The sequence below is a fragment of the Octopus bimaculoides genome, chromosome 14, assembly GCF_046866305.1.
Source record: "Octopus bimaculoides isolate indiv1 chromosome 14, ASM4686630v1, whole genome shotgun sequence".
NCBI classification, from domain to species: domain Eukaryota; kingdom Metazoa; phylum Mollusca; class Cephalopoda; order Octopoda; family Octopodidae; genus Octopus; species Octopus bimaculoides.
In genome coordinates this window covers 47376599-47400193 of record NC_142941.1, presented here as the reverse complement: position 1 = coordinate 47400193, position 23595 = coordinate 47376599, and the positions used below count along the sequence as shown (strand labels likewise).

The 23595-nt window shown below is 37.5% G+C and overlaps 1 protein-coding gene across 8 annotated transcripts in view; it reads right to left on the bottom strand.

Moving 5' to 3' along the window:
* Positions 1–23595, bottom strand: part of LOC106880489 (synaptic vesicular amine transporter) — a 187706-nt gene that overhangs the window by 137886 nt on the left and 26225 nt on the right. Inside the window, exon 1 of one of the 8 annotated variants that reach the window (XM_089362811.1) lies at positions 13112–13171. The exons of the other annotated variants lie outside the window; for them this stretch is intronic. The gene's annotated coding sequence lies outside the window, so the exon portion shown is untranslated. Of the gene's footprint in view, positions 1–13111; positions 13172–23595 lie in introns of those variants that run through there. 8 annotated transcript variants of the gene reach the window in all.

The following is a 23595-nucleotide window of genomic DNA, read 5'->3' as shown; positions in this document are numbered from 1 at the left end:
TGTACCTGTAGACAAAGTGGAGAGGGTGCTTGCTCTGGTGCTCACAATTATTGTGAACTTGTAGAGTTTCCACGGGCAGTCTTAGGGGTCTCCTTATTTTGGGAAGTTTTGTTGTTATAATCGATTGCTTTTTCATTGTTTACACGACTTTCATGTAACTCCACATTATATTTGTCCTGTGCTGTCCATAATGATTTTGGTAATGTAAACCCTTTGTGGTTAATAAAGAAACCATTATTATTATTATTATTATTATTATTATTATTATTATTATTATTATTATTATTATTATTATTATTATCGGCAACTCATCCGCCTTTACGTTCTAAGTTGAAATTCCACCAAGGTCGACTTTGCGTTTCACCCTTTCGGGGTCGATAAATTAAGTACCAGTAAAACACTGGGTCAATGTAATCGATTTATCCCCTCCCCCAAAATGGCTGCCTTTGTGGCAAAATTTGAAACCATTATTATAATTATTATCATGATTGTTGTTGTTGTTGTTAACATAAAGGTAGGGCAACCGCACTCTATAATCATTTATGTAAATAAGCAAGACTTCACATCAAGTTTGTCTTTTGTAGAAGCACGAAACAAAAAATACACTTTATGCACAAAAAGTTAGACACTCGGGCGTCAGCTGCAACAGAAAGGAGGCTACACTCATACATATAGAGGCACAAACGCACACACACATACACGGACATACACACATGTACACATACATACAAATACACACACATGTACTCGCGCGCACATATACAAACACACACGCATACACAAATGCGCGCTAACACATGAACACGCACACACACACACACACACACCAAATGTAACCAGTTTACTTCTTTGAATTGTTCCTCAATGTTTTCTTTTCACTTCCGGATCTTTTCATTGGAAGACATCTGCTTTTTAACCCCGTTTCTCTGCTTCACTGTTGATACACACACACACACTCACATATATACATACATACATATACATACATACACACGTACGTGCACGCGCACGCACACATATACGTATATATATGTGTGGGGGGGGTGCGTGTGTAACGTGTGTATTTATCTCTACATACATATACATACACACACAAATATATTTATATATATACATATATTTGACTTCTGCGTCTTATATATATATATATATATATATAGAGAGAGAGAGAGAGAGAGAGAGAGAGAGAGAGAGGGAGAGAGGGAGAGAGAGACAGCTCTATAGCTATAAAGCTGTATTTATATTTCTGTAGTTTTAAAGGTCTCTTCACTTCTCTCACTCTCTCTTTCTTTTTTGCTTTTCTCTCGTTCTCTCTCTTGCTCTCTCTCTCTCCTTCTCTGTCTGTCTGTTTGTCTATGTCTCCACCCCGTCTCCCCTCCCCCTCTCTCTACATCATATATCATTCATATCTTCATCGTTAAACTTGTCCTTTGAAATAAATCATTCAACCATTTGATCAACGAATGTTCCTAGGCGCAGGAGTGGCTGTGTGGTAAGAAGCTTGCTTCCCAACCACATGGTTCAGGGTTCAGTCCCATTGCGTGGTACCTTGGGGAAGTGTTCTACTATAGCCTCGAGCCGACCAAAGCCTTGTGAGTGAATTTGGTAGACAGAAACTGAAAGAAGTCCGTCGTATATATATATATATATATATATGTGTGTGTGTGTGTGTGTGTGTGTGTGTGTGTGTGTAAAGGGCATTACTATACATAAATGCCTCACGTTAGGAGGGATTCTTAAAGTCAAACGACTTGATAAATTCTTATAAAGATTTTATCCTATATTTAAATTTTATATATATATATATATATATATATATATATATATGGCAAATGAAAGACTGAAGACGGAATATACGAAAATTTATTATTAATCTCGACAATTGTTTCGACACATCGAGCATCGACCCCTCATGTGTGGGACACTCAACAACTGGTTCAGGAGCATCCGGCGTTGCAGATGTATCTCGTCGGGTGACAAATGAATACAACTCGTTAAAATAACAGTTCCACAATGTAACTTCTCGTTACAAGAAAAGCAGCCAGACGGAGGGAATATCTTCGTTCATATAGAAGATCAAAACTAAAATCACAGATGGAAAGAAAAGAGAAAAAATCACGTAATCCAGCAAGAAAAGTATTAGAAATAACCTTTAACAAATATGGATGTATAAACGTCCTCGGGCAAGCTGCATGGCGCGAGTACACTCGCTCATACATATACGTTTGTGTGTCTGTATTTGTCGCCCACCATCGCTTGACAACCGATGCTGGTGTGTTTACGTCCCCGTCACTTAGCGGTTCGGCAATAGAGACCGATAGAATAAGTACTAGGCTTACAAAGAATAAGTCCTGGGGTCGATTTGTTCGACAAAAGGCGGTGCTCCAGCATGGCCGCAGTCAAATGACACTGAAACAAGTAAAGGAATAAAAGAAGGAATCTATGCAAGACTTTTTTCGAGTTTTAAATGTGACATTGTTTTTGTTATCTACACTTCAACGATGAAGCTTTGTGTCTTTGTCAGAAACCGCGTATGAAGCAGTCGAACCTAGACTTAGCGCTGTCATATTGAATAAAGGCGGGAGTATCATAACTGTGTTTCCTTTGCCATTGCACTGCAACGCTCGGACTCGAAATATAACAATATTTTGCTTTGGCAAAATTGAAAAAAGTTGGTTGCCTTAATTTTTGGACACATTATGTACGTACATACATTCATGTATCCATACATACATACATACAGATCCAAGCCATCACTGGAACTGTAAAAATCTGTAAAACCTTCCAGAAGTTTATCATTCAAGTATATATAAACATGTATACATACATACACACATATATACATACATACAAAAATACCCGGTCGATGTTGCTGAAATTCCAATGAAGGAACCTTGAATCTAGGTTAGAAACCTGCTCTTTCTCTATTGGCAAGAAATCTTGAAATAATGACTCACATACCAATATGCACACGCTCTCACTCACTCACTCTCTCTCTCTCACTCACTCTCTCTCACTCACTCTCTCTCTCTCTCTCTCACACACACACACACACACACATTAGAATGCATAGTCGTGTATGTATATCAAAAGAAATACTGGGTCTATTTGATTGTCTCCAGCCCTCGGGGCGGTGCTCAAGCATGGCCATAGTACAAAGACTGTAACCGGTAAAAGAGTAATAGGGAATATATATATATATGCGCGCTCGTGTGTGTGTGTGTATGTGTGCATGCGAGGGGCCGTTTCTGGCTTAATATTGTCAAATTGTCACTTGTCTAGTTGCTTAGCTCCTCGGACAGTAAATATAACTGTAAATTCGTTAGTGACCTCAGAAGGTAATTCTCAGATCTTACTTCCAATCTTTGCTTACATAATCAGGAAACCAAAGTGAGTAAAGATAGAAAAGCAGCTGGCTGTATGTCTAATATTGAGATAGGAACAAACACTATGAGCTTTCATCAATAGTTGTAAACAAATATAAACCACAATGGACAAATAACAATGCCAGCAATAAGGAAAAAATTAAAATACAGTCTGCTAAGCATTCACTCACATCTATGTGTGTGCGTTGATGCGTGTGAGTATGTGTGTATGTGTGTGTGTGTGTATACGATATATATATATATATATATATATATATATAAATAACATATGCAGGGAAAATACACGATGGAAATAAATATTGAGTTCACATGTATTTATGCTCACACATACGCGCACACACACACACACACACACACACACATACACGCAGACGCACACACGTATTAATCTATGTCATATGAGTTTGTGTTTGTGTGTATATATATGTATATACACACACACATACATATATATGATATAAATGAATAAATGGTATCTATGTGTAAGTATATATACCTTTGTCAATATATATATATATTTGTGTGTGTGTGTGTATATATATATATATAGATATATAAATGTATATATATTTGTGTGTGTGTGTATATATATATATGCGCGCGCGCACACACACACACACATAAATGTATTTTTCTATATTATCAGTACCTTACACATTTACACACACTAGTATCTGTGTACATGTGTATAGATGCATCTAAGCAGTAACATCTCCTACCAAACACATATCTCAGTCGGTGCACATCTATCCCATAATCCTCTGCGCTCTTACAGCTATTTATACTAAACAGTCTGTTTGCACGTTTTTTAATCTCTACCAGGAATTTTCTTTCGGCAATATTAATATCTCTTTGCTGCTTCAGATTAATTTATTTCACAATAAATAGGCTGCACCAGAAGGACGGTTTTCATATGCATATTTTTATATATACACACACAGATAGACAGGCGTATAAACGAACATGTATTACAATATACATGCACAGGAAACGAAAACTGATGTATGTGCATGTATGTGTATGTATACACACACACACACACACACACATATATTTTATATATATATATATATATATATATATATATATATATATACAAGTGCGTAACATGTATGTATATATACACACATATACATACACATATGAAGCCACACATACGTACACACTTACATAAGTCATAAAATACAAATGCATGCATGTAGTGACATATTTAAGCATGTATATATATATATATATATATATATATATATATATATATATATATATATATATATATATATATATATATATATATATATATATACATATATATATATATATATATATGTGTGTGTGTGTGTATATATATGTGTGTATATATATATATATGCATATATCTATGCGCAGTTACAAGTATAATTTTGTGTATACAGAAAAGCATATATATATTAAAACATACATACATACATACATACATACATACATACATACATACATACATACATACATACATACATACATACATACATAGAGAATAACGCACATAGAGTGTTCATCCTCCAGCACCCACCCGATTCAGATACCAAGGCAGCATCATTTCCAATGACTGGCAGAGGTCCGAAGAGGTTATAAACTGTCCCAGACAAGTCTCTATCCGTTTAGAGCGCAAAGGCATGTTGTGCTTGTAAATTTGCACACCGTTTATATTACACACACCTACATATACAAATATAAATGTGTATGTGTGTACGTGTGTGCTTGTTTGTTTGTGTGTGTGTGTATGTGTGTGTGTGTGCCCAGTGGGGTGTATCGAAGACCAATACTCGATCTCCATTCATGATTATATGTGAAGCTGTAAACTTTCCGTACAGCTCAGTCGGACGAGGGACTCCGTGGTTGGTTAATGTCAAGGATAAAGCTATCCTCAGACTAAGGGTCAGGTCTGAAGCTCCCACGGTTCATTTAGCGATATTAAATCGATCACCCAACTACAGGGCCTGCCTGTCCGATGCGCTCCCATACACTCAACCTAATTCACTCCCATTGCTTTCGAATAGTGCAAGGCAGAAAACAGCCAACGAACCGGCATTTCATTTTTTAAACGAACTTCTTCATCACACAGCCATTCATGTGAGAGGAATATTTCCAAGTTCCGGTTCCTTTGACCAATATATTTTCTGACTTTCTCACCCATCGACCTATTGACCTTTCTGACCAATTGAAGTCCATCGTTTTTGATTTTTGTCCCCAAAACATTATTCTGTTGGGTGTGTGGCATGTGACGGCTGTTTTAAGGAGAATTTTCCATCGATTTATTTTTTGTATAAAAGACGGTTAAGATTCGTTGATATTTTGTACTTCCATTGGTGCGATCCTTTTCGTGGACTTTGGTGTAAAAATCGTGTTTCCTCTGAAATTTATATCCCGACATTTCAGAGCAAATTATTGAGGTGTCTTAAAACCTTTTAATGATCTCGAGAGTCAAACGTGCAGCAGCCGAGGTCGGTTGTAGCCGTAACATCATCTTTGTCATTTTTCTATTGGGAGGTCATATACTTCTAAGTACGTTCATATGTGTATGTATGTATGCATGTGTATATATATATATACACACATTCACACAAACGTACGTAGATACATATATGCATGTACATACGTACAAACATACATTTATAGTATGTAAGTGTATACGTGTGTGTATATACACACACACACACGACTTCCTTCGGTCCCTCTTATGGCATATAAAAAAAGACTTACCACCTCACCACCATCACCCATACCGCAGAATAAAGCCGCCTCCTTCAGCGCTGCCACAGACCCCCACCAACTCAACCACTTCTGTAACTCACTCCAGAAACCATTTGAGAGTAAATGAATAAAAAAGAAGTGAAGTGTTTGTCAGCTGGCAGCCCGCTATTATTGGTGAAGGTTGGACTGTGTTGGGGTCGCCGCTGGCTGACTGCTGATGGCGGTCGGTCGCTGATAATGGATGACAGGCTGGATTGATCGGGAAAATTAACAACTGTGCTATTTAGTGCTATTGCGTTCGAACCAGGTAAAACCAGAGATTTGTTTGATCATCAAACAATATGGATGAGATGTACGACGATATGAAGGGAGGAAAAGGGGAAGGGGGTTACAATGAGGGGGGGGGGCGGAGATGAGAAGCGTGGGTTGAATAATGAGGGTGGTTCTGGGAAAGGAAAGTTTAATAGGATGGAACAGATATAAGGATTATGGTGGGAGGTTGAAAATTGGTGCTAGTATACGTATGCGTGTGCATATATACGTGTGTATCTGTATAAGTACATACATATACACATACGAGTGTGTACGTTAGTGTATGCCTGTATGCGTATATATAAATATAATATGCATGGTTGTACACACATTTCATGTGTATATGAGAGAGAGAGAGAGAGAGAGAGAGAGAGAGAGAGAGAGAGGGAAAGAAAGAGAGAAAGAGAGAGAAAGAGAGAGAGAGAGAGAGAGGGGGAAAGAAAGAGAGAGAGAGAGAGAGTTCTCTGTAGCTACTGAATTTTGGGGGTATACAGTAATCCCTCTCCATATCACGATTCACCTATCGCGGTTTATCGTTTAAGCTTAGGTCGATTCTTTCATGCTGTTGTTTTGCGTTTATAATAAAATAAATATATACAAATTATAAAAATAATAACAATAAATACAGTACAATACTGTTTCTACTTGACAGATTTTCGCCTATCGCGGGGTGGTTTTGAACACCCGCGATATTCGGTTTAGCCGTTTATTTCTCTCGAATTCTTTAAATAATGGAGACACCTCTGATAAAAATCAACTAATCGAAAATCGATTATAGATGTTCCGCATTTTTCTTTCAATGTACGGAGACAAATTTGTCATGTTTGCATTTCTACTACATGGGTTTATACACGCGCGCGCACACATATATGCAAGTATATATATGTGTGTGTGTGTGTGTGTGTGTGTGTGTGTGTGTGTGTGTGTGTGTGTGTGTGTGTGTGTGTGTGTGTGTGTGTGTGTGTGTGTACATATTATTATTCACAAACACGTACACACAAACACACATATATATACACATTTATACATTACACCATTGGCATGTATGTAATTATGTATGTGCGTAAGCGTGTATGTATGCATGTATGTATACGAGAGATATCCCGAAAGTAGTGCAAAAGTGGGTATATCTTTTTTGAATGAACAACTTCGGCCGCCGTTCCAATTCCACGCTGACAGAGGAACTCTTCGGCCATAGAAAAGTGTTGCAACTTAACCAAGTCTTCCTCACAAGAGCTGCATTGTCGGACTGAACTTTGGAATCCTCTTTGAGGATTGAATAGTCAGGAGTCCTCTAGTGGACTCACTTCTTTACGGCCACCTTTTGCATTATTTTGGGGACAAGTCTAGTAAAGTGTGTATGCATGCACACGCACAGAGAAACAGACACAAACACACTCACATACGTATAAAGAGAGAAAGTGGGAGAGAAAGAAATGTTAGCGAAACTATTAATGCTGAGCAAAACACTGAAAGCAGGTGGTACTTAAGACCATTGTTATATTAGCGATGGATTATGGCATAGATGCCAAAGTAGCTATGTGTATGTCTGTTTTTTTTTTATCTGTTTATGTTGGCAATTTTTCATAGTTTCTATGTGAAGCCCTATTAATGCCACTGAATGGCGCTGCTGCAATCTCCATTCTGCGTCACCATCTTTCATGATTTATGCTGTTTGTAGTGATGCAAGTCACTCTTCTCATTCAAGCAAGACCGATTAATCGTGCAGGTGGTCCTTAACACCAATGTTATTACCTTTAATTATAATACCTACGGCCTATCTGTTTGTTGGTGACATGGACGAAGCGGACAAGTCATTTGACTATGGCCTCCTAGAATCATAAATCTCAATACCCAACTTGTGTTTTCGTTAATGCTTATGTCCGGAACACATTAGGCGTTGTTGTCTCAGTTCGTTTGGCTGCTGAGATATCGATGCAAAATGTAGCAACGTTAGGGTGAGCTTCGATTCGAAAGACGAGACTTAGCGACTCCCAACACCCCTACCATCTTCCCACCATGTTACCTAGAAAAGGTCTCTTTCTCCCCCTCTCTTTATTTCCATCACCTTCTCTTCCTTTCTCTCTTTCTTTCTCTCCCTTTCTTTCACGGATGTTCATGTCGCTGGAGCGAACAGATTAACTGTTCCAAACATACAATGGAAAAAAGAGAGTGAACATTATAATTATGTACACACACACCCACGCCCACACACACATACATACACAATCACATGTATATTTATGCACACATATGCATGCATATACATACATATATAAACATTCATATATATACATATACATATATACATGCATATACAAACATATATACATACATATACAAACATATATACATATATATACATATATATACATATACATACATATACAAACATATATACGTATACAAACATATATACATATACATACATATATATATACATATATATATATATATATATATATATATATATATATATATATATATATATATATATATATATATATATATATACATACATACATACATATACACATACATATATACATACATATAATTTCACTAATCTACTGTTCTGGACTCGTACTTTATTTATCGACCCCGATATATACATACGTACATACATATGTGCGTATGTTTATGTGTGCGTGTGTGTGTATGCTTATGAATGTATATCTGTGCATGTGTGTATGTATGTGTATATGTGTGTGTGTGTGCGTGCGTGTATGTGTTTCCAGTCACTCAATTCTCATTAATCTCTACTCGTCACAGCAACAATGCCCTTTGGAAATGCAAGTGACCGCCACCAGATGGTTCGAAAACTATTGTTGGAGGTTGTCTTCTACTAAACATCATCTGATCATTAGTTTGGCAGATCGAGTCTTCAACTGCCAAAACAACCAGCAAAAACAGAAGAGTAGAAAGACACAAAGGGTCACTCTCACCGTTTTCTAGACCATTGTGTTCCCCCGATGTCTGAGAGAAAGACAGCGTTGTCACCGGTGTGCAGTGGTTCTGTCATTAAAAACTAATCACTTACAGATTTCTGCTTTTGTTTTGAAATTTAATTAACCAGGAAGGAACAATAATCTATCACGTAATGCGGGAGGCATTGACGATGAAAATCTGTAGACATCCAAATAACCGTTGCGGTAGTAAAGGAATAAATAGCGAATGATCCATAGAAAAGAAAGCTTATTTAGAAGATAATAGTTATAATAACATACATTTTATTGTTTATCAATTCTATTTAATCATCCAGATTGCAGTCGACTTCCTGTCTGTTTTTGCTAACATCCGTGCAAAAATCATTTTGTTGCAATATCAACAAACTTGTTTTCAACTCTAAAATAAACTTCCACCACGTCATCCTTTTGTCATTTTCTTTTCGTTGTTGCTTTTGCCGATTTCAAGAGGTTTTCCATTTGTTTCACTATATTTTCACCGCCATTTTGTGAGACTAACGAACTGGCTTCAGATTGATACAGTCGTCGGCATATTAACTGATTCTTCTATAAGCTATCATATTCCTCTGACTTGTATAACTAAATAGGTTCTGTAGTCCTTTAGAGCCACTCTGGTTATGTATATAAGACAAGGCATAAATAATGACTGACAGAAGTAGCATTGATTTTCTAGGTCGTTTAATTTTTCTCAACCAATCAATGTGCCGATTGAGTCAATCTGTCAATAACGAACCTACGATGATTACTGGAAACAGCTGTAAGTCAAATTTGCTACAATAAAGAAAAATATGTAATGGCCATTCAGTATGCTTTGTCTTGTATATCATGTGTAAAAGCAGAATAACTGGAGCACAAACATGGATTTACAGTATAAAATGGTGGTGAACTAATTTAAACAATATTGTTAGCCTGTTGTACCAGCAGAAAGCTTATTAGGTATTTTGCCCGGATTGATAATCACTCACGTATAAATCGCTCTGTTTTACACACACACGCACACACGCACACACACACACACACACACACACGCACACACACACACACACACACACACACACACGTGCATGTTTCGAGTTACGATAAGAAGCGGTGCACAGAACAACTACATACATACATACATACATACATATGCAGACCTATATATACGTATGTATGTGTGCGTATGACCGCATCTCTCGACCTATGTGTGTGTGTGTGTGTGTGTGTGTGTGTGTGTTTATGATTTTTCTTTGAGCTTTATTTAATGTTTCTTGAGACGGTTCAACCCAGTCGCTAACAAAGCGACAGGACAAAATTTAAGAGATTTGGAGAATCCGCGTCAGTTTTTTTTTTGTTTTGTTCTTTCTTCGTGAAACCGAGTATTTCTAGGTTTTTGTGCAAATTTCTTGGTACATAACTTAATGCACCTATGATGATAGGGACAAATGAGAATTCATAGAACTCAAAGTACAAGAGCTGTAAGTTTTGCAGTAATTCGCCACAAATGTTCTCTTTTTCCTGTGCATTCGCATCCGCTGGACAGTTGACTTCTACATCAGTGCACTTCTACAACTTGGGGCAGGTCCCTGTTCCAAGTTTGTTATATTTGCACCGAATTGATATTTTACCACCAGTATTCCTTGTTTTTAAAGTTGTGAATATTTGCTGGTCCGGAGATGCTTTGATGTACATATCGGGGCAGTCCTTCCTGCGGATAGCATTGTAAACAGTCTTTGCAACTATATTATGCCTCAGGGGCAGGAAGTGTCTCGTAGACATTTTGGGGCAGCTGTTGATGCTGTGAGTGATATCTTCCGCACTGGTATAACAGAGCCGATATTTTTTATCGCAACATGAAGGTTTGGTGGTATCTTTGTCCCTTTCGTTTATCAGCTACTTAGTAGCTATCTTCTGTTTCGAGATACCTTGAAGGATATTCCTTCGCTAAGTAGGTGGGATGTAATGTATCTATATAAGGTCCAGCTGACTCTACTCATCCTATCAATGATGTATTGCGCTCTAACATACGGGATATGGACTCATATATTGCTCTTTGTTGGTACGGGCCTGTTTCTCTTCCAAGCTTCAGTTTAGGTAGGCAAGTCCAGCCTCCTTCGGGTCGCATGACAGGTGTATTCTCAAAGTACCTGTACAGTAGTTCTTCTCCTACTTTGGATGTTGCTCTCATTTTTTAGTATGCATGGAATAGTCTCATTTCTTTCTCTACTGCTGAGCTGGTAATTTCTGAGGCTGTTTGACTGGCCTTATGCCGCTACCGTCATCAGTTTGTCTCGTGTAAGCCTTATCGGTGTCGCTGTTAATGTGGAGGTTGCCAGTGGTGGTCAACTTCTCTGTATGTATGTATGTATGTATGTATGTATGTATGTATGTATGTATGTACGTACGTACGTATGGGTGTATAGAGGGATGGATGTATGACTGATTTGGGTCAGAGAAAAGAAACGGTGTTCAATAACAGAAATCAGCTGCCTAGCAAATATTAACAAAGCGAAAAAGAAAATACCTACACTGGACTATTGAGAAATCGTCAGTTACTCTACGGGTTTCTACCTGTAATTATTGGGACACTGAGATATGTAACTCACTATGTCAGGTCTATTATGTTTACATCTTATTCCAGTTTTCCCTGGGACATTCCATCTGAACTCCTTTTTATTACGAGTGGCTATGGCCTCACCATATTGTGCGTTCTTATGTATGTCATTATTCAGTTTTGTTTCAAGATTTCTTGCTAATAGAGAAAGAGCCGGTTACTAACCTGGAGCCAAGACTCCTTCATTGGAATTACAGTTTCAGCAACAGGGTATTTTTGTTTGTATGTATATATGTATATGTCTTCTCTATTTTTTTAATTTTTGATTATTATGAATCTTCCACTGAGGAGAGACCCGGTTTCCAACAAAGATACAAGGCTCCATCTTTGGGGTGTAGTTAACACAGAGAAATTTTCATTTGGAACTTGAGAAAATTCTTGCATATTTTTACTGCTCCCCCCACAGATTGGACTTGTACGAATCAGCCGGCCAATTTCTCTATCTGGAAATCTCAGTTTAACCAGATTCTCCTTTAAGCATTTACTAACAAGATCTAGTGCTTCTATTATAATTGCTATGAATTTGAATTCATAGTCTGGATATAGAAGCTGGAGGTTTCGAAGCAGTTTCCATAGATATCCTCTATTTCTTTGATTTTCATTTATTTATAGATATTTATAGATATTTATAGAGATATTTATAGCTGCGAGGCAGCTAACCTCTATGATGGTACATACTTTTGCCCCGCTTCCCAAACAACAATATCCGGCCTGTTATGTTTACATTTGACAGAGGTTTTGATGGGAACATTCCACCAGTGTTCCTTGAGTTGGTGTTTATGAATGTATTCCATAACAGAGAGCTATTTTGAGAAACTGAAGTTGGTAAGCTATATCTACTTGATTGTAGGTACTGATTGAAGCCCCCAACATTGTTTGGCCTAATTTCACGACACAGATGGACCAGCAATGATGGAAATAGTAACTGCAGTGGGCTATCGAGTTCTCAGTTTGTCAAATGTCACCATGTTATCAGCCCACTTAGCAATACAAGGAGCAAAATTAGGATCACTGCTGTTCCAAAGCCAACGTTGACCAAATAATTGGGTTTCTCCAGATACACATACCAGTGCAGTTACTGCCCTACACAAACACTAGACTTACTTGAAGACGGTTTAACTTACCTTGTCACAAGCTCATCGTTGCGATTAAGAGAATTGTCATGAATCAGTGTCGCCTGCTAACTCCTCTTCCGCAAGTAAATCCGCAGCTGCTTATCTGGCAACGACTTATCGACAGCTAACCTTCACATCTGAACCCACGCTCCGCCATTTGTGGACACGCTCCTTTCCCAGTCCTTTCCCAGTCAGTTCCCTACAGAGATAACTATGGCAGCAGAAGGATTATATACACCGAAATATTCGTAAAATATTTAACACTGACCATCGTGTTCCTACAACATTATTGATTCCATCAGTACTCACTCATACACACACACAAAGTCAGACGGACGTGTATTTTAGATCTGATGTGTGTTTGTATAATTCGACTAATATTATGTAAATAGTCTGGAAATTGATGTGGTTAAGGAAAACCGGTTATCATCAATAAATTGCTAATGTGTGCTTAACAATTGGCTTCTACGATTTATATGTATAAATGTATATTTATTCACGTACGCAAGCGCGCGCGCACACACACACACACACACATATATATATATATATATACAGGCATACTGTTATAGATATAAGCTATATATTTGTCGTGTTCATATGTGTGTGTGCGAGAGTGTGTGCGTGCGAGAGTGTGTGTGGGTGCGTGTGTGCATGAATGTGTGATCGTGCGTGCGTGTGGATGTATTATTATGCGTGTGCGTGTGTGTGTGTGTCCTTTTACAAGTTGCAACCAGAAGAGGTGGCCATTTGGAGGCATAACCATTGCTGTGTTTACAAGTTGGTTTCATTCACCTCCAGGGCTCTCCCTCCGTATTTCATTGAATACATACATACACGTATAAGTAATTATATATTCGGGTATGCATATATGTATATATATGTGTATATGTATGAATGTATTGTGCACTATATGTGTGTGTGAATTATATATATATGTGTGTGTGTGTATGTATGTATATTTATATGTATATATATATATATATATATATATTATACATATCATATATATATATATATATGTATATATATATATATATATATATATATGTATATATATATATATATATATTATACATATTATATATATATATATATATATATATATATATATATATATATGTATATATATATATATATATTATACATATTATATATATATATATATATATATATATATATATATATATATACATATATAATTCGGCAACTGGCCCCGATGGTTTCCCAGCTGTCCTCTTAAAGTCGTGTAAACAAGAATTAGCAGGACCACTCCGGATACTCTTCCAGAGTTTCCTTGCAAATGGTAAACTTCCCAAAAAGCTGAAGGAAGGCACCATATGTCCTATCCATAAAGGTGGAAGCAGAGCAGAGGCTGGAAACTACAGGCCCATCTCTCTGACTTCACATATTAGCAAAGTCATGGAACGAATTGTCAGGAGATTGATTGCGTTCCTAGAAGAAAATGACTTGCTGAATGAGACCCAGCATGGTTTCCGTCCAGGTAGAAGCTGCCTCACGCAGCTCTTGCAGCATTATGACTGGGTCCTGAAGCAGCTACTTGACCATTCAAATGTTGATGTGATATATCTCGACTTTGCAAAAGCCTTTGACAAAGTTGATCATGGCTTGATATGTCACAAGCTGCGAAACCTTGGCATAGCTGGTAAATTAGGAGAGTGGCTGCATGACTTCCTGAACGGTAGAAGTCAGACAGTTGCAGCCAATGGAGAACTATCTAGGGAAACACAAATATTGAGCGGTGTTCCACAAGGAACTGTTCTGGGGCCACTACTGTTCATAGTGGCCCTTCTGGACATGCCCACGGTCACTCGGAGAGCCACTGTCACTAGCTATGCTGATGACACAAATATATCTCAGGCAATAAAGAATCCTGATGATGTTGTAAGCCTGCAGAATGACCTAAATGCAATATATGAGTGGGCAGAGCAAAATAATATGCAGTTCCATGCAAAAAAAATTTAAAGTACTGCGCTACAAGACCACAAGCACCTCCCAACTGGCATACACAGGGCCTGGAGGTACTGCAATCCCAGAACCACAAACAGTAAGAGATCTGGGCATCAACATGTGTAGTGATGCATCATTTCACATGCACATTGTCAAGTTGACAGCAAAGTGCAGACAACTGGCAGGGTGGATACTGAGGACTTTCCGTACAAGGGATCAAAAAGTCATGTTGACTCTATGGAAGACATTTGTTCTGAGCCGCCTAGACTATTGCTCTCAGTTGTGGTCACCACACAGTGTTAAGCGGACAGCAGAACTCGAGGCAATTCAGCGGCACTATACAAAAAAGATCGCCACAGTCCAACAGATGAACTACAGGGAGCGACTGAAGGCACTAGGTCTCTACTCCCTGGAGCGCAGGCGGGAGAGATATGTAATAATATACATATGGAAAAATACTGGAAGGACTGGTGCCAAACTTTGGCATCAATTACTACAGGAATGCCCGCACGGGTCGCCACTGCATGGTGCCAAAGGTACCGTCCACTGCATCTCACATAAGAACGAGATACTGCAGCAGCCTCGGTTTCAGAGGACCTCAGCTCTTCAATGCCCTGCCAAAACATTTGAGAGACATGCAAGACATGGATGCGGAGGTCTTCAAGACAAAACTTGACGCTTTCCTCTCCACGATAACAGACGAACCAATGGCTCGTAATGAGACGCAGTTTAGGGCAGCTGTGTCAAATTCTCTTATACACCAGATGTGCCGTCGAAACTCTTGATTGGACCATGTCAGGTGGGGGAGAAGAGCCATGCAAGGAACGTGAAAATCACGGTGGTGCACCAGCATGACCGCAGCCACTTGGCTGAAACACATAAATAAATAAATAAATAAATAAATAAATATGTATGTATATACATATATGTATGTATATACATATATGTATATATATATATATATGTATAAACATATGTATATACATATATATATGTATATTCATATGGACGGACAGACGGACGGATAGATAGATAGATAGACCAATAGATAGGTAGATAGGTAGATAGACAAGTAGATAGATGTATATCTATATATTTGTCTATATGTACATGTTTATGAATATATATATACATATATATACATATGTATGCATATATATTTATATGAATATAATATACAGTATATATATATATATATATATATATATATATATATATATATATATATATATATATATACATACATATATACATACATATATATATATGTATGTGTATATATATATATATATATATATATATATATATATATATATATGTTTGTATGTGTATATATGTATATATGTATGCGTATATATATATACATATATATATATGAACATGTAGGTAAATAGGTATAATATGTAGCTTACATCTATAACAGTATGCCTGTATATGTGTGTGTGTGTGTGTGTGTGTGTGTGTGTGAATAAATATACATTTATACGTATAAATCGTAGAAGCCAATTGTTAAGCACACATTAGCAATTTATTGATAACTGGTTTTCCTTAACCACATCAATTTCCAGACTATTTACATAATATTAGTCGAATTATACAAATATAATATCACATCAAAAATATTACATAATTACATATTACATAAAATTTGCATAAAATTACAATTTCCAGACTATGTCAATAATATTGCTGAGCTTTATTTACCCACACACACAATCACACCTATATACATATATAGATACATATACATATGTTTATACACGCACACACACATACACACATATGAATGAGGACTGGGATTTGTTTGATGTATTCGCGTTATGTATAAATGAGGTAAAGAAGGTAAATGTTTGGAAAACCTTTGAGATGCTGGTTAAAAATTAATGAAAATATGTAAGCCGATGACAATGAATTTAAACAAAGATAAAGATAGTGCAGCATTTTCATTTATTGTTTAAATATCATTTAATATTTCGTGGGCAAAATCTCCTTTCAAATACAAAATGAGACTCCAGAAAAATATGCTGTCATCGGGAAGCCATCGTTGTGTGTTTCTATTTTTGCTTTGATTATCTTCTTTTTATATTTAAAAACGGGATTTTTTCCCGAAATATTAGAGGATCTCTTAACATTCTATTCAAGGTACTGCATCTTTATTCTTGTTTTTATTTATTGACATTTCTGTACATGCTTTGATAAAATCCTCACCTACATTCCACAAAAGTTTTTCTGATGTTTATTACACACACAAACATATATATATATATATATATATATATATATATATATATATATATATATATATATATATATATATATATATATATATATATATATACATATATACACATATATATATATATGTGTGTGTGTGTGTATTTCTCTCTCTCGCTCTCTCATATCTCGAATCAACCTTTGGAGAAACGCTTTAGACTCAGGTTATATACTGAAAAAGCTCGTATCCCAGTCTGTCATCCCGGTTTTCAAACAGGGAAACAGATCCCACGCAGTCAACTATCGTCCAATCTCACATCATTAAAGTGTTTGAAAGAGTGGTAAAATCAAGGATAGCTGGCTTCTTGGAGATCCACAATCTCCTAAATTCAAACCAGCATGGCTTTCGCTGCGATAGGGACTGTCTAACACAGCTCTTACACCCCATGGATGATATCCTTAAAGCCTTGGGATCAGGCTCGAACTCTTATATCACATATCCTGACTTCAGTAAAGCGTTCGACAGTCACCCACAATCTCACAAAAAAGAACGATTGAATAAGTACCAGACTTTAAAATATTAAGCCTATGGGTCGATTTGTTTGACTAAAAGGTGGTGCTCCAGCATGACCGCAGTCATATGACTGAAACAAGTAAAAGAATCAATGAATAAACACACACACACACACACACACACACACACACACACATATATATATATATATATATATAAACACGTATATAAACACGTATGAACATTCATATAGGCATCCACCTAAACGCATACTCCCACTCATACAAATCCCCCCCCTCCCACGTAGTGTGGAACGAAAGGTCTCTGTGATAAGCGTTGTCCTAGACGATGTAATGTTCTCTGGAATATGGCAGTTAAGGGAGCGCCTGTGTGGGATTCGATCATCACTAATCGATATGTTATCAATATTTTGCTATGTCGGTAGCTAAGTAATTAGCTCTGGAAGCTAACTTGTTATTCACTAAATCAACATGGGTTAGATTACCATGTTGCCATAGCAGCCCAGTTGAAATTTCACTTCACAAACTAGGCCCTGGTTCAATCTCATTGCCAGGTTCTTGCAGATACACGTTCCTCTTGTTTATCAGATATCTAATGGCTATCTCCCGCTCATTGATAGCGAAGGCATATTCTTCAAGGTAAGTCTTAATGTATCTATTGCAGGTCTGCAGAGGCTATTCTTCCCGTCAATGCTGCTACTGCTGCTGCCCTCTAGCTTACGGGATACGTACCCGTTCATTGCTCTTTGCTGATATGATCAGTACTTCTCGCCGAAGCTTCAGCATAGATAGGTCAGTCCAGCTTTCTTTGGATCACGTGAGACAGCTGTACTCTCAGGGTACCTGTTCAGGAGTCCTTCCCCTATTCTAAAGAGGTTCTTTTACTTACTCTTGAATATGCATGGAACGTACTCAATTCTTTCTTTTACTGCTCAGCAGGTGTTGTCTGAGTGATACAATGCAACATTCAAAGGCTGTTTGCATTGACTTTATACATCTACCGCTACACACAGATACCATTAGTTTCGCTGTTAATGTATATATATATATATATATATATATATATATATATATATATATATATATATATATAGAGAGAGAGAGAGAGAGAGAGAGAGAGAGAGATATGTGTGTGTATATATATATATATATATATATATATATATAAAGTGACAGAGTGTACTAGGGAGTGCTGATATTGCTAGAAATAACAGTCAAAACAACTCTTAGCCACGTGAGAGCACTTTTCTAACGACTGACAAGGGAGACAAGATCCCCACCTATGGCGAGCGAAGTGGAGTCATATCACCGTTGATTTCAAATTTGATTAATCTTCATCAGTGACCCATATATGCGTGTGTGTGTGTGTGTGTGCGTGCGCGCGCGTCTATGTGTATGTACGTATATAGCAAAACTAACCTAAGGCCTTCTTGTTAATGACATGTGTATGTGTATGTGTACGTGTGTGCGCGTGTGCTTCTTTCTGTGTGTCTGTCTCACCTGTTCGTCTCTCTTTCCTATTCTATCCCTTTCACAAGCGCGCGCGCACAGACACACACATACACGCACGTACGCACCCCCCCTCCCGCGCACACACACACTTCTGGATTGTTCAGTTTGACTAAGAAAGCAAAATTTGAAAGTGAAACGCCATCGAAACTCATCCGCGATGCAACAAAGAAAGAAGACAGAAAAGAAAGAAGAAAAGAAAGGAAATCGTCAACGCAGAAAATCAGAAATTCACTGAACAGACGATCTTGTTTTATTCATGAGTTTTCATGAACGTATCATGTGACGGAGTAATTATCTCTGATGGTCGGACGAGATGGACGTTTGTGATGGCTTTTAGGATTAGACAGAAATTAGATTGTTGTTAGGAAAGCTGTGGAGATGGACGGGAAGATGGAAAGGTTGGGTATAGGTGTAAGGAATGGACACATAAGTTCGTAGGTTTGAAGTTATTTTAGAGAACAAAAACTGAAGGGAATTATAAACAGGTGTAATGCCGTGGTTGTAAGAAAACCAGAGATTGATATGAACCTCTTAGGCAACTGACCCCTCCCAATATTTATCTTGGACTTCGTCAAAATATAATCAACTCTCGAGACTAGGAATGATGGAAACTACGTGGAAACTTTATCTGCTAGAAATAACCCCACCCAAATTTAACATTTTATAATAATTAGCTTCCACGATCCGCTTTACAATTGAATAAGGCTATAGAACGGTGTGTGTTATGTGTGCTGGCTAGTATCTTCCGGGTTTTCGCATCAATGGCTCGGATCTCATCAAGCAGCCCAAATGTTGGTATGAGTACTGACACTGCAAACACATTGTGGGCCACTGTTTTATTGAATGCAGAGAGTTCCGAGGTTAAAATTTTCTTTATTCGGCTGTAATAGTCATTAATGCCATTGTAAGATATGTTTTCACCCACCTCTAGATATCTGTAACATTCCTCATCAGGGGAAACAGTCAAGTCATTGATGGAGATGTTGCTAGTCTGGTTTACAGTCTTCCCTCTTTTATATATATGCATGCTTGTATGTATGTATGTATGTATGTATGTATGTGTACAATATTTCACTTAGGAGTAGCGATACTAATAAATTGGTGTTAGGACTCAATATAGATATGTTTTAGAGAAAAGCGTTAGTAGAATCTGGTGTGTAATAAAACATTCTATAAATGACAAGGAAACAAGAAATTATTAAATGATCTTCAATAGCTCAAAGAGTTGTTGGAGATTGGGGAGAAAAAGCAGATATATGATAAATAATGTAATGAACTTCAATAGCCTACAGCTGTTTCTCCTATAAAATGCAATGCACTCATAGTTGAGTGTTGAGTACAACCTTATAGATTCGTCAAAGCTTCAAAAATGAGGTGCAATTTTATTTGGGAAAGCATTTATATATATGGAAAACATCACGAAAATGTAGTATCGAGTTTCAAGGGAAAAAGCTACTCCCAGAAATATGTAGATATAATTTTGCGTATATATGTGTATAAAGGTGGGCATACGACGAACCTTTATAGAAATAACTATTCATACGCATACATAAAATATAGAGAGATTTGTATATTAATACAGGTCGTACATATGAATGACCTTGTATATATATATATATATATATATATATATATATATATATATATATATATATATATATATATATATATATATATATATATATATATATACACACACACACATACAGGGTGCGGTGAATATATTGTCGTCTAAATTACACAAAAATGAAAATAACACTGACATTTCATTTTAACAGATATGTTTACCAAAATTATATCAAAATATCATGAAATACTAAAGAGTGAATTTATTCAATAAATCGTCATTGGCTTCAACCATGGCCTCCAGACGACTTCGGAATCTCCTGCAACTCTTCTGGACGGTCTCTTTGTTTAAGTTGGTGAGTGTTGTCTTGATCTTTGGCTTCGTTTCATCTTTGGTGTTCCAAGGAGTTTTGATGGTCTCTCGTTCAACTGTGCTCCACGCATAATAATCAAGGGGGTTGCAATCTGGAGAGTTAGATTAGGTGTGATGTAGTCGCAGAAATTGTCTGACAGCCATGACTGGGTACTCCTGCTTGTGTGGCAGGGTGCAGAGCTCTGTTTCCAAACATAGGGTCTTCCAGCAGCCACCCTCTTTACCCAGAGCAGTACTACCTCCTCCAGGCACTTGATGAATATGAATGGAGGCATAAAGTCGCCATCACTCGTGACCACTCTAAACACCATGATGCTGACTGGATGTTTGATTTTTCTCACACTCGGTACATGTTTTGGGGACATGGGAAGCCAACGGTTGTTCTGTGTGTTCACCATCTCTTCGTATTTGAGCTTACGGCCCGAATGCTAAGCAGTACAGCATGACGTTTCCAAATTTCTGGCAGAGTGAATAGCGTCACACTGCCTAACTGACCCTACTATACTGTGTAGTCGACAAAATCGAAAACAAACAATACGCATGTGTGAAATTTAAAATATAAAATGGCGACAATTTACCCGTCGCACCGAATGTGTGTGTGTGTGTGTGTGTGTGTGTGTGTGTGTGTGTGTGTGTGTGTGTGTGTGTGTGTGTGTGTGTGTGCCTTTTTTCCTATCTCGAAGGCGAATATAATTATAAATAATCATTATAAAATAATACATCTTAAGATACTGTAATAATTGCTTAGAAAACATTAGGTTTTAAAAAATCCATCGAATAATAAATGGCAGACGTCCGCCTATGGGACTTATTTTTAAATTTCTTGATTCTTCTAAAATTACGATATTCTGGTTGGAGTTGGAGGGACACTATCGTGTCTTACTTGAGTTTTAGCTGAACCTCAATATAAGAGGCCGAGTATTCCATAGATACAGCTACTAAAGCAGAATCAGCATGATATAGTGTATGACAAAAATGACACTTTCAAGTACCGACGGGCTTCCATAAAGTTTCCGTTTCAGTAATTTCAGTCACAACGGCCAAGTCTACTTGAGATTATGCGTGAGGGAAATACTTGCGACCCAGAGGTAACAGAATTGGATCGAACCACGTGATTATGAAGCGAACTTCTTCATCCCCCCCCCCCCATTTATTCCGTGAAACTGTTTACAATAACAACAGCGCCATCAGTCGAAGCAAGGATTATTATTCTTTGAATAAATAAATATTTCTATTTCCAAAATTTATGGTAATTCTCCAAATTGTTGTTATTGGTTGACGTTATTGATCTAATGGTCACAGTGTTGTTGTTGTTATTATTGCTAGTGGTGGGGGGAGGGATGTCGTGACTGTTCTCGGTGGTGGTCGTGGTGGTGGTGGTGGTAGTGGTGGTGGTGTGGTGGTGGTGGTAGTGGTGGTGATTGTGTTGTTATTGATGATGATGCTCATGGTGATTGTAACGATAGTGGTATTGGTGGTGTTTGCTGCGGTGGCGGTGGTGCGTGCGCGTGTGTGTGTGTGTGTGAGTTGATGATATCCGCGGGAGTATTCGTGGGGTGGAGGTGGGGGTGGAGGTGACAACGTTGGTGTAGGTGGAAGTGGTGGTGTTGGTGGTGGCGGTGGTGTTGGTGACGGTAGTATGACGGTGGTGGTGGTGACATCTTTGTTATTTGCCAGTGTTTCATATATCGTTATATCCAGTCGTCTGTGTGTCTGCTGAAGACGGAAGAAAAAAGGTGAGGTCACCATTGCAGACATTGATCAAATTGGTTGGAATAAATAGAAAATACAGACGACAGTCAACATTGGAAAATACATCCGTGCGTAAGAGCGTGCATGCTTGTGTGTGTGTGTATGTGCAAGTGTGTGTGTGTGTATGTGCAAGTGTGTGTGTGTGTTTGCGTGCCTGAAAGATATAAACAACAGATCTCTTACTGAATACATCCATATATATTAACACAAGGAATTTAGTGCAACATTCTCATCCAAACTTTTACCATGCATTGTTATAGAGGTTAGTTACTTTGCAGATAAGAACATCTTTTCCAGAATCAATGAAAGAAAAATAACTATGGACAACTGCTTCGAAGCCTGCAACACTTCTCTACCCTGATTCTAAATTTACATTTATACCAATAACCATTGGTGTGATCAGTTATATTAGTAAATGTCAAAGTCACAATCTGGAGAAGCTTGGACTTTCAAGCAAACAAAGAAACAAGTTTAAAGAGACAGTTTGTAAGGGGAACGGTAAAAATACCCAAGACTTTGCTGAGGTTCAGTATGCAACATTTATCGTAGTTGCTATCCAAATTCCAGTGAG